Source organism: Callorhinus ursinus, unplaced genomic scaffold (assembly GCF_003265705.2).
Source record: "Callorhinus ursinus isolate GAN/ISIS: 27379988/994484 unplaced genomic scaffold, GSC_fseal_2.0 scaffold47, whole genome shotgun sequence".
NCBI classification, from domain to species: Eukaryota; Metazoa; Chordata; class Mammalia; order Carnivora; family Otariidae; genus Callorhinus; species Callorhinus ursinus.
Genome location: NW_027397109.1, coordinates 8,793,212 through 8,804,717, shown reverse-complemented (window position 1 = coordinate 8,804,717; position 11,506 = coordinate 8,793,212). Strand labels below are relative to the sequence as shown.

At 47.4% G+C, this 11,506-nt stretch overlaps 1 long non-coding RNA gene across 2 annotated transcripts; it reads left to right on the top strand.

Annotated features, from left to right (window-relative positions):
• The first annotated feature begins 2,092 nt into the window (after positions 1-2,092).
• LOC141370838 (uncharacterized) lies at positions 2,093-10,675 on the top strand. Of its 2 annotated transcripts, none has more exons than XR_012375268.1 (2): positions 2,093-2,766; positions 8,271-10,675. It is a non-coding gene; the product is annotated as an uncharacterized lncRNA (long non-coding RNA). The 2 variants fall into 2 exon arrangements; XR_012375269.1 differs by lacking the exon at positions 8,271-10,675 and adding an exon at positions 4,650-5,408.
• Positions 10,676-11,506: the final 831 nt, after the last annotated feature.

Sequence of the window (11,506 nt, the reverse complement as noted above, 5' to 3'; positions counted from 1 at the left end):
TTGATCCGGATATTTGGGTGGTTTCTGGTGTTTGGTTATTACCAAGTACTGCTCACACGTCTTTCAGTGAGATGTATAAGCGGTTCTCTTGGCTATGTTCCTAGCAGTGAAATGCTGGCCATAGGGGTGCATTAATACCCCTGTTTTCCAAAGTGATTACATCAGGTCATGCTCACCGCTCCCCTCCCCCCAAGCCAGCCCCCAAGCAGCATGTGTGAGAGCTTTGCTTTCTCCACACCCTTCAGCCATGCTCAGGCTTCTGCCTTTTTCATTTTAGCCTTTCTGATGGCTGAGTGGTGGTGTTGCACTGCAGCTTCCCCTTCCCTCCCTCCCTCTCTGTCTCCCTTCCTTCCCCTCTTTGACAGCTATTAATTGAGATACAATGCATCCACTTGAAGTGTACAATTCAATGGGTTTTAGCATATTCACAAAGTTGTGCAACCATCACTACAATCAATTCTAGAATGTTTTCATCATCCTCAGAAGAATCCCCTTATGTTTTAGCTATCACCCCGACACTCCATTCGGCCCAGCCCCTGGCAACTGCTATGTAGTCTTTTGTGGCTGGCTTCTTTCAGTTGGCACAATGTCTTTGAGGTTCATCCATGTTGTAGCACGCATCAGTACTTCCTTTTTATGGTCAAATAATATTCTATGGTATGGATGTCCCACATTTCATTTATCCATTCACCAGTTGAAAGATATGTGTGTTGTTTCTACTTTGTGACTATTAAGAGTAATGCCGATATGAACAGTCACATATGAGTTTTTGTGTGAACTTCTATTTTCATTTCTCTTGGGTCTATACCTAGGAGTGGAATTGCTAGGCTATATGGTAGCCATGTTTCATTTTTGAGGGATTTTCAGATTGCTTTCCTAAGCTCATCATTTAATATTCTTATGTCGAGTGTACTGTTTTCTCTGTAATCTCACCATCATTTGTTAATAATACTTGTCTTTTTCTATTATAGCCATTCTAATACATGGAAAGTGGTATTTCATTGTGGTTTTGATGTATTGTAGTTTAAATGGTGCTTCCTTGATGACTAATGAGGTTAAGCACCTCATGTATTTATCAGCAACTAGAACCTGTCTTTTGTGAAATGCCCACTTAAACTTTTAACCATTTTTTGGTGGGAGGGGGTTCTGGGCCATCTGCCATCATCTTATTGATTTCTAAGAGCTCTTTATATATTCTAGATATGAGTCTTTTGTGTGTTGCAAATATCTTCTCCCGGTTATAGCTTGCCTTTTCACTCTCTTAATGGAATATTTTGAATGTAAATTCTTAATTTTAATTTTCAATCAAATCCATTTTTCTTCTTCCTCTCTTCCTCATTCTCCTCTTCCTCCTTTCTCCTCTTTGTCTGTATCTGCCTTTTTGTAATCTCTTTAGGGAAGTCATAAGCTATCCCTACATTCTTTGTAGACATCAGTTTTACCATAATGGTCGAGTGCAATGGCAACTGCCCATCCTGAAGTCTAATCTTCAACAGCGCTCCCTCCCAAGCAACCATGGGTGCTAACTGAGTAATTGTAATGCCACCACATACCACGGATCACTAGGGGCCTGTTTTCACTGGCGATGAGCTCATTTTCGTATTCATGCTCAAACAGGTGAACAACCCCATCACAGGGACCCAACTGGGAGGGCTTGTTACTTGAATCAGTACTGAATCAGTCTGGGTCCAGTCAGGAAAATAGAAACCACTTTAGGTATTTCAAACAGAGTGAATTCACATAGAGAACTGGTTACAGAGGTGTTGGAAGGATGCCCGAGTAAAAGGGAGAAAGAGGGACGGAGAACTAAAGGAAGAAGGGGTGGTCCCTAGAGATAAGAAACACTAACACCTCTGGGCTAGAGCCCAGAGCTGGCACGAAATTTCCGCTGCCCCATGGGAGAAGCTGGTGCTGTGGGAGAACCTCGCGCTTTGGGAAAAGCTGGTGCTGTGGGAGAAGCTGAGATTGCTGACTCTAGAATGCGGCATATTCTCCTCCAGGACTGTAATTCTTTTTTTTTTTCTTTTTTTAAAGATTTTATTTATTTATTTGACAGAGAGAGACACAGTGAGAGAGAGAACACAAGCAGGGGGAGTGGGAGAGGGAGAAGCAGACTCCCCACCGAGCAGGGAGCCCGATGCGGGGCTCGATCCCAGGACCCTGGGACCATGACCTAAGCCGAAGGCAGACGCTTAATGACTGAGCCACCCAGGCGCCCCCCCCTTTAAAGATTTTTAAAAAAGTGATCTCTACACCCAACATGGGGCTCAAACCCACAATCCCAAGATCAAGAGTCATGCCAGTCAGACGGCCCTGGGACTGCAACTTCTGATAAAGGGGCTCCCTGTCACAGAGCTGCTGAGCTCTATAATCACCCACTCCCAGCTGCTACCAGAGCAGACACTTCCTCCCTCCTGCCTTCCGAGCTCCTGCTCTGCCTCTTACTTTAGATCCTATATAGGACCTAACATTGAGGCAGTGGGCACAGAGCCTAGGAAATGCAGATCACTAGGGAACCCCAGAGCAGCGCTCAAGAGGGTGGCGTGGGCTGGGACCACAGGCACCCACCAGCACAGTCCACCTGGCTCTAGCCCCACTAGCCTGCTTTCAGCTGCGCTGCTGGGACCTCTTCTGCACTTTACTCGGCTGCCTCCAGCTCACCCCTCATGGATGGTTCACAGGCTGCCTTCTGGGGGAGGCTTTGCTGAGCCCACAGGTGCTACACTGTCTTGGGCTGCTGGTTTCTGCACATCTTCCTCTCCAGCGGTGAGTTTCCAGAGAGCAGACAGTGTATCTGATTTCGTCCCAGGTCATGAAACCCAGTGTATGTTGAATGCATGAGTGAATGAAGAATGAAGGAATGACAAGCCTGCTCTTGGGTAAACTGCAAAGAGTAGGTTAAAGGGCTTTTCTCTCTGGACATACCCTTTCCATGCTTCCAAGATCCTGGAGTCCACCTGTCCCCCAGTGTCCTTCACGTCTGGCCCCCACCCCTGGTGTTTAAGGATATGTAATTGGCACCATGTTGTCAGGGGCACATTCCCGAACACTGTGGCATAACACAGCTGCCTATTTATAACTAAGGCTATTTAAAGCCAAGGGTTTATGGGAAAATTGTTATGTGTTTGAACAAATTTGGAAATTTTGGGTTGAAGCAGATTAAACATGATTCTTTACCATAGCACTTCTCAGATCCTTAATTTGCTAACGTGACAGTCCAGGAGGAGGACGTATCAGCCAAGTTCCCCAAACTTGTATGGCCACAAAGGTCTCTTTTAGGAACACCAAGCAGAGTTTGGTAATTGGTAAAATAATATTTTAAATATATTTAATTGATCTATCTTTGACTGGGCAACATACCCACACACATAGTACAAAATTCAATAGACAAACAGGTGCTCAGGAAAAATGTGTCTTGCTTTCCCACCTGCCCACCTGTTCTCCAACCACTGTCAGAGACTTCACGGGTTTCCTTCCAGAATGAGGCATGGCTAGTCCCCCAAGGGGGGGGCCAAGAGGGCTGTCCCGGCTGTCCCCCACCACTACCATCACTGACGATGAGCCTGCTGTGGTGGCTACCGCTGCTTTGCTCTGTCCAGGCTGGACACACATGGCACCTCTTCACCTGCATTTCCAGAACCTGCCGGTGTTTCCCTGTGCTCTGAGACAGGAGGGTCCTGTGCCTCTGGCAGTAAGTCAGAGAGAACAACATGGCTCCCCTAGGCATGGCTTCCTCTTGTCCACGTCTCACTGCAGCCATTTGGAATCACCTCAGGGAAGAAAAATATCAGGAACGGCCCTAGCCTATGGTTTTGAGTAGCCTTGGGATCTCTTTGTCCTTTGGAAGGAGGAAGGAAGAGTTTCTTGGTAGATAACCCAAGGACTACTTGAGATGTAGCATGCTGTTGACCAGGAGAGCCACTCCATATTCTCCCTTCTTGATGGAACAGACTTTCCTTGGAGGGGGTGGGGGTGACACCAAGCAGATAATGACAGAACATGATAAGGAAGAGGGGGGACGGAACGGGTGTATTAGTTCTGTGTTGCTGCATAACCAATCAGAGCCAAGTCTGGCTGCTTAAACCAACACACATTGATTATCCCCTACAATTTCCAGGGTCAGAAATCTGGGTGGTTCCAGTTCCACTTATTTCCAAGATGTGGTCAAGATGTCAACCAGGGTTGCAGCCATGAGAAGGCTTGACGGGGGCCAGAGGGTCTGCTGCTAAGGTTACTCATGTGATTGTTGACTGGAGGCCTCAGCTGAGTATACTTCTCCATGGGGCTGTCAAGGGTCTTCCTGACATGGCAGGCAGCTGGCTTCCTCCAGAGCGAGTGATCCAAGAGAGACTAAGCAAGGAGGGAGCCACAGTGCTTTCTATGACCTTGTCTCCAGAATCATACACAGTCCCTTCTGCTACATTCCATTTGTTAGTAGTGGGTTGCTAAGCACAGTGCATACTCAAGGAGAAGGGATTCAGGCTCTGCAGTCTAATGGGAAGAAGAGCAAAGAATTTGTGGACATATTTTAATTATGTTTCCAGTGGGGACAGAGGACCAAGCATGGGGCCAAGGAACAGCTGGTAGCTCCTGATCCATTACTAATAATCCCTGTCATCTTGGCAAGTCACTTACTTTCTGGGCTTCAGTCTCTCCCAGGCTATTTGGAGATGGTGACATCATATTCTGTTGGAAGGCCAGTGGCTCAACATGACATGGAGGCAGAGAGCAACAGAGTCAAGGGTGTGGGCTTTGGAATCAAGTCCCTGCTGCACCACTTCCTCTCTCTCTGAGCTTCAGTTTTCCCATCTGCCTCATTACCTGCCTCCCAGAGTGGTGGTGAAAGGAACAGAGGCATGCATGTGCAAAGAGCTGGGCCCAGCTGAGCCTAAACTGAGCAAGTCTAGAGGCATCTATTTGCTGGTGAAACCAAGAGGTGTGAGAAGGCTCTGCATATAATCCAACCAATGAAGAACAAGCTGCAGGAAAATGTTCCTACCCTCCATCACCTGCGAGTTCTGTGACCCATATGAAGCTGACCTCTAACTTCATTGTTTTCCCCAACTGGCCTACATTCTGGGGTCATGACCAAGATTTTGCATCTGGAGGAAGTATTCAGTTGCTCCTGTGATTAAAACTATCACCCCAGATGAAAGCCAGGAGCATCCCTCATTCATCATGTTCCCCACTGCTTGGTGTTATGTGTTATGTGGGCACAGGGTCTGGCTCAAGCCCTGGTGGCTTAGGGACCATGGAAGCCACATTTAGAGAGCACATGGAAACTGGGGTCTCACCTTTGGGGAGAATGCCCAGCTCAGGGACTGGCATGCCCCAGCCTGAGAATCAACGTTCTGTGGCATTATATGAAGTCTGAAAAACTTGCTAATAAAATACCAATTGGAGATCAATTGTTAGCCCAGCCTTACTGGGCACCCAATTTTCTAAGGCCTTAGAATTTTTTCTGGAAGAGGAGTGGATGCTAGTGGCAAGAAGTTCTGCCAGGGGCTAGAAAGGTTCTTGCTTCTCTGACAGCCAGCTCTTGGTCTGGGGGCTTTCTCTGAAGTGGTTTTGGAAACACAGGGTTTTTTTCCAGCAGGAAAAACATTACTGCTGGAGACTAGAAACGTGTACAAGAAGCTTCTCTTAAGGATGCACAATTGTGCTCACAGCTCCTTGGGAGAATTCCCACCAGACAGGCTGGACTCTCTTGGAACCTCCCAGGACCTGAGTTTACCTTCTCATGGAGAACAGTTGGCTTGAAAGTATGGCCTGTCCATTGCCCTAAGGCAGATACTCCAAGGTCTGTGTGACCCCTCCCAGACCAAGCAGCACACCTCCTGTGAGGGAGAACACAGGACAGTCTGAAAATTCCTCTTTTCTTTGGAAGCAAGCCATTTTGCTTTTACTGTTTTTAAAGCAGAATAGAGAGAAACCCACATCTCAGGGCCCCACTGAACCCAAGGCTTGAAGTTGTCTGTTACCAAGGGGCAGAATCTCTGCCCAGAGGAGCAGTGAGAGGTGGGACGCTCCTCTCTCTTAGGACCCCGAGGCAGGGTGTGGGTGTAGGTGGACCCTCTGCCAGTTGGCCCCAAGCTGCATGAGTGGCCCTGGTCCTGAGCATGGGACGGAGCTGAGGGTTAGAGAGTCCCACCTTCATGCAGAAGGTAGGACAGCGTGACCTGGATCTAGGTGGTACTGGCACACCAGTGGTTACAGGAAAATAGGGAAAGCCAGAGCCTGGCTCCTGCCTCTTGGCATTCTCTGAGCTCTGTCTCACTGGATGAGCAGAGAACCCACTTTGATATGGCAGACCCAGGAGCCCTCCGGGGTGCAGGGGCTACAGGGGGTAAAAGATTGGCCAGAATCATAGGCAAATGAGACATGCTGGGATCAGCATCCCAACCACAGAGCCCCCATGTGGGGCTGGAAAAGAGGGGAGAACACTGGGCTCTGTCAGATGTCAGAACCACAGCCATTCAGGGGGTGGGCTAGCCACGCAAGACCTTCCACCAGGGGGCAGAAGAGCAAAGCTGAAAGACTGATGCACCATTGGACCAAGTTCTGGCAAGACCAATACAGGCCCAGGAAACTTCAAACACCTTGGGTTGCAGGGCCTGATAGTACTATGGGAGAACAAATCAGAGCTGGGAAGGAGAGGAGAGCATCTGCTGGCCCTTTGGAACAAATCAAATATGGCAACACAGCTCAGAGCTGGCAATGCAGGCTTGGGGTGGGGAGAAAAGAGCCTGCAGGTTTTCCTTGGTTTCTTAATATCAAACCCCTCACGTGGGAGGACAGGAAGCATACACCCAACAGAGGCCTCCCAGCAGCCGGGGGACTGTGGTGGAGACTGCATGTCCTAATTTCCTTCTGTCCTGGCTGGTAGATCACAGAGCAGAGAGCTGTGATTGCTTTACCAGATCTAGAATTCCGTAGACTCCAACATGAGCGGGGCAAATTGAAGGATCACCCCTGACATGCCACGACTTGGGGGAGGGTGGTTTAGACAGTTTTGGTTGTTGTACCAGTTATCTCTTGCTGCATAACAAACCAACCCAAAGCAGTGGCATAAAATAAAAAATACCAGGTATTTTGCTACTGAATCTGGGAGTGGATTAGGCTCAGCCAGGCATTCTGAGGCTTCTGCTGATGACTGCCTGTGTGGACACAAAATGTCCTAGTTTTTCTAAACAGGCTAGAAAAACAATTTTTAAAAAAATTTGAAATCTAATTTTTAACTAATTAAAAACCTGCAGGGGCATCTGGGTGGCTCAGTCGGTTGAGTGTCTGCCTTTGGCTCAGGTCATGATCCCGGGGTCCTGGGATCAAGCCCCACGTTGGGGTCCCTGCTCAACACAGAGTCTGCTTCTCCCTCTCCCTCTAACCCTCCCTCCTGCTCATGCTCTCACTTGCTCTCTCTCTCTCTGTCTCAAGTGAATAAATAAAAAATCTTAAAAAAAAAAAATAAAGGGCCACCTGGGTGGCTCAGTCATTAAACATCTGCCTTCAGCTCAGGTCATGGCCCCAGGGTCCTGGGATCGAGTCCCACATCGGGCTCCCTGCTCAGCAGGAAGCCTGCTTCTCCCTCTCCCACTCCCTCTGCTTGTGTTCCCTCTCTCACTGTGTCTCTCTCTCTGTCAAATAAATAAATAAAATCTTTTAAAAATAATAAATAAATATATAATTAAAAAATAAAAATAAATTAAAAACTGCAGGGGCTCCACAAGAGCAGCCCAGGGGTAGCCAGCTTGTGCCTCAGCCTAGCCTTGCAAGGTCAATTTGGAATGGCCCAGGCAGGTAAGGCATTCCAGAAGCTTCTGCTCAGCACACTGGTGCCTTGCCTGAGGTGTTCAGGGCCAGGCAGGGGTGAAGGATGCAGTGGCAAAGGAGTGAGGTAAAAGGCCTTCCCAGAGAAGCATGGCAGAGCATGTGGGCAGCAGATGAAGGGATGGGGTGGCAGCTGAGTGGGACCCACAGTTCACAGAAGCTCTCTGCAGTCCACTCTCTTATTTTTCCTGTGAAGACCCACTCTTTGCCAACTTCCCCAGACAAGCACACCTTTATGAAAGATCCTGAGCACAGCCACACTGAGGAGTAAGTAGCTGCTGAATCTTAACATAACTCTTCCACCCAGGGACAGCTGTCCTTTACCAGGAGCAAAACCTGCAGGGTCGAAGTGCAAAGCTTTAATAGTGACATCTCAAATTGACAGGTAAGTGTCAGGTAGGGTGTTAGATGACGGTCTTAACCAAGCCTATGAATTTCTGCAGCAGCATCATCATCATCACCATCATCACCACCACCGTCACTACCATCATCATCACCATCATCATCATCACTGTCATTATCACGACCATCACCATCAGCACTACCATCACTACCATGGCATCATTGTCATCACCCTCATCATCACCATCATCATCATCACTGTCATTATCACGACCATCACCATCAGCACTACCATCACTACCATGGCATCATTGTCACCACCCTCATCATCACCATCATCACCACCACCATTACCATCACTGTCATCATCATTGCCACTACCATCATCACCCCATAATAACAATATCCCAACTTAACTTCAAGTGAAAGAAGAACATGTCCTGCTTCTGCCATATCTACTATCCTCTATGGCCCTGGAGAGCATTCATGGACCTCAGCGGCTTCTGCGAGGCCCATATCAGCCACATGATGAAAGGCTCAGAGAGAGACACCAGAGAGTGACTCAAGCCTGTCCATACTGGCCCTGAGTTACCAAGCATCTGCTATGTGGCAGGCCAGGGGTAAGCTCTGCACCGTCCTCCTCAAGCCCCCCCACTGGGTCCCCAAAACCAATCCCCTTTCCTTCCCTGTTACGTTACTATCTGGAGGACTTGGTCCTCTTTCTCTACCTTTCTCTGCCTGCTCTGCCCACCTCTCAGCTTCCTTCCCATCAACTGCCTTAGTAGATGCCCAAAACATTTGCATTAAAGAAGCAAATGTCCGTTGCACATGTGTGACTCCCACAAAGTAGGCATCAGGCAGTTGTCTGGCCACCAGTCTTCCTTCTCTCAGCCCAGTGGTGCCACCATCAGTCCCCTTCATTGTGGCAAGGGTTGAGGGCACTCATGACACATGCAAGGCAATTCCATGAAGGAGCCTATCACTGGTACTCTTCAGAGGGGACCATGGCATGAGGCCATGTCGCATGTCATGGACTGTCGAGTTTAACATGACCCAAATAGGCTCAGGGTTCTCAACTGTAGAATGGATTGTTTGGATTTTTAAATGCAGTTCTACATTTAAAATGTATATTTAATCCTCTACAAAGTGCTAGACAGAGTGGAAGTCATATTTTCTTTCTCAATGTGATGGGGAGGGAAACTGAGGGTCTGGAGGGAGAAAAAAGACACTCTTATCACCATTTTCTTGATGACTTGCCGTGAGAACTTGGAGCTGCCTTGAGCTTCTCCAGAGCACAGATTTCTCAGTTGTACAATGAGGACATTGCATTGAAAGCATCTAGTGTTCCTCTGAGATGCAAGGCAGCACCACCATCATATTGACACTTCCCCAGCAAAGCCTCCAATGCTGTGAATTGGTGGCATCTTGAGGACTCCCCAGTACAGATGTTTCTTCACTAAATTGCAGTGGACTCAGCCCCCAAACCAAGCAGGGGCCACAGAGTCCACCCCAAGATGAAGGAGCAAGTAATCATAGAAATCATTATTGCTAACTTGCAGCCAGTCTACAGTGACATGTGTGTGATGAGTACTGACATATCACATCACTTTACAACATACCGAAATTGTTATGTACCTCTTATGAGAATAAGGTAAGGTAGGTATGGCAGCAATGTTCACTTTGCAGATGAAAAGAATGACCTTCAAAACAATTAAAGGCCATCCTGAGACCATACAGGCAATTATAATGCAGCTGGACCCTGACTCCCAGTTCTGTTTTCTTGTGATATAGGCAGTCAGCAAGGGCAGGGAGGTGAGGGGTGACTCGAAGACATTTTTTGCCTCCTTAGTCTGACCTTCCTCTGGTCCTAAGGCCACATTCTCTAGAATGCTACTTCTTTCCCATCCTACACAAAAGGGAGAATTCATTAAGGGCTATCAGTCCCTCACACCCTACAGAGAATAAAATCTCCACACTGCATTTGACCATGACTAGGTAGTGAGGTTGTGTAGAAAGGAGGGAAGGATGCTACTGAAGCATAAATCATTGTCCAAGAAGGGCTAAGTGGGTAGTCTACTGCAGTAAACAGGGTAGAGTCAAGAAAGGAAGACACAAGATAAATTGCTCATCAATATTCCTTGTATAAGAACACAATTTAGTCTTACACTTTTATGGGGTGAAATTTATGCCTCCTAAAATTCATAGGTTGAAATCCTAACCTTCAGTACCCCAGAATGTGATTGTATTTGGAGATAGAGACTTTAAAGAGGTAATTAAGGTAAAACAAGGCCCATTAGGGTAGGTCCTAATCACATTTGACTGGTGTCCTTAGAAGAGGAGATTAGGACACAGATGGGCATAGAGGAAAGACCATGTGAAGATTTAAGGAGAAGGCAATAATCTACATATTAAGGACAGAAGTCTCAGAAGAAACCAACCCTGCTGGCACCTTGATCTTCCACTTCTAACCTCCAGAACTGTGAGAGAATAAATTTCTATTGTCTAAGCTGCTCAGCGTGTGGCATTTTGTTATGGCAGCCCAAGCGAACTAATACACACACCAACAAAGTCTGTCTCTTCTAATTAACTCAGCAACATAAGTCACTGAGTTTCTATCATTGCCATGGATGCCAGGGAGCTCAGAGCCAAGTGATTGATTATAGTGGCCATAGAGCCTAGACTGAGTCCACACATTTTGGGGACGTGTGCCCTGCCCAGTAAAACCAAGTGAGGAATACTCAGGAATGAGGGTGTGATGAGTCTGCTGATCTTCTCACTTCAGAATTGCTGTGCCATAGCTCAGAACTATTTATGGACATTTTGCCTAACATGTGCCTCATTTTGCTGACCCCCAGAGAGAGGTATCTATTGACCCAGTACAGAGCTCTAGTCTTCAGCCTATGTTGTTCCACATGCTGATACCTGGCTGACTTCTGTAACCAAAATTAAAGAGGGTGTATCTGGAAGCCCCACATGGAAGCATTCTTGGATCCCCTGCTGAAGAAGTCCTTGGGTATGGTATGTGTCTATTCCACATACATCCCAACCCAATAGTAGGCCTTCTGGCAGGACCAGCCTCAAGTTCAAACAGGGTAAGAAGTACCCCCCGAACACCATTCCCCACTCTGGGGTGATTCCAAGGGTGCTGAGAAGGGTTTGGCATCTTTCCCCATCCCTCTGTACCTATTGGCTAGATTCCCACATTGCAACAATGGGGCTTCACTCCTTTGGAGGAAGTCTGGGATGGTCTTACTGAATAGAAAATTTCCCCAGGAAGGGCCATACTCTAAAATATTGGCATTGCCAATATGTGTGAGCTCTGACAACAGATCTGAGG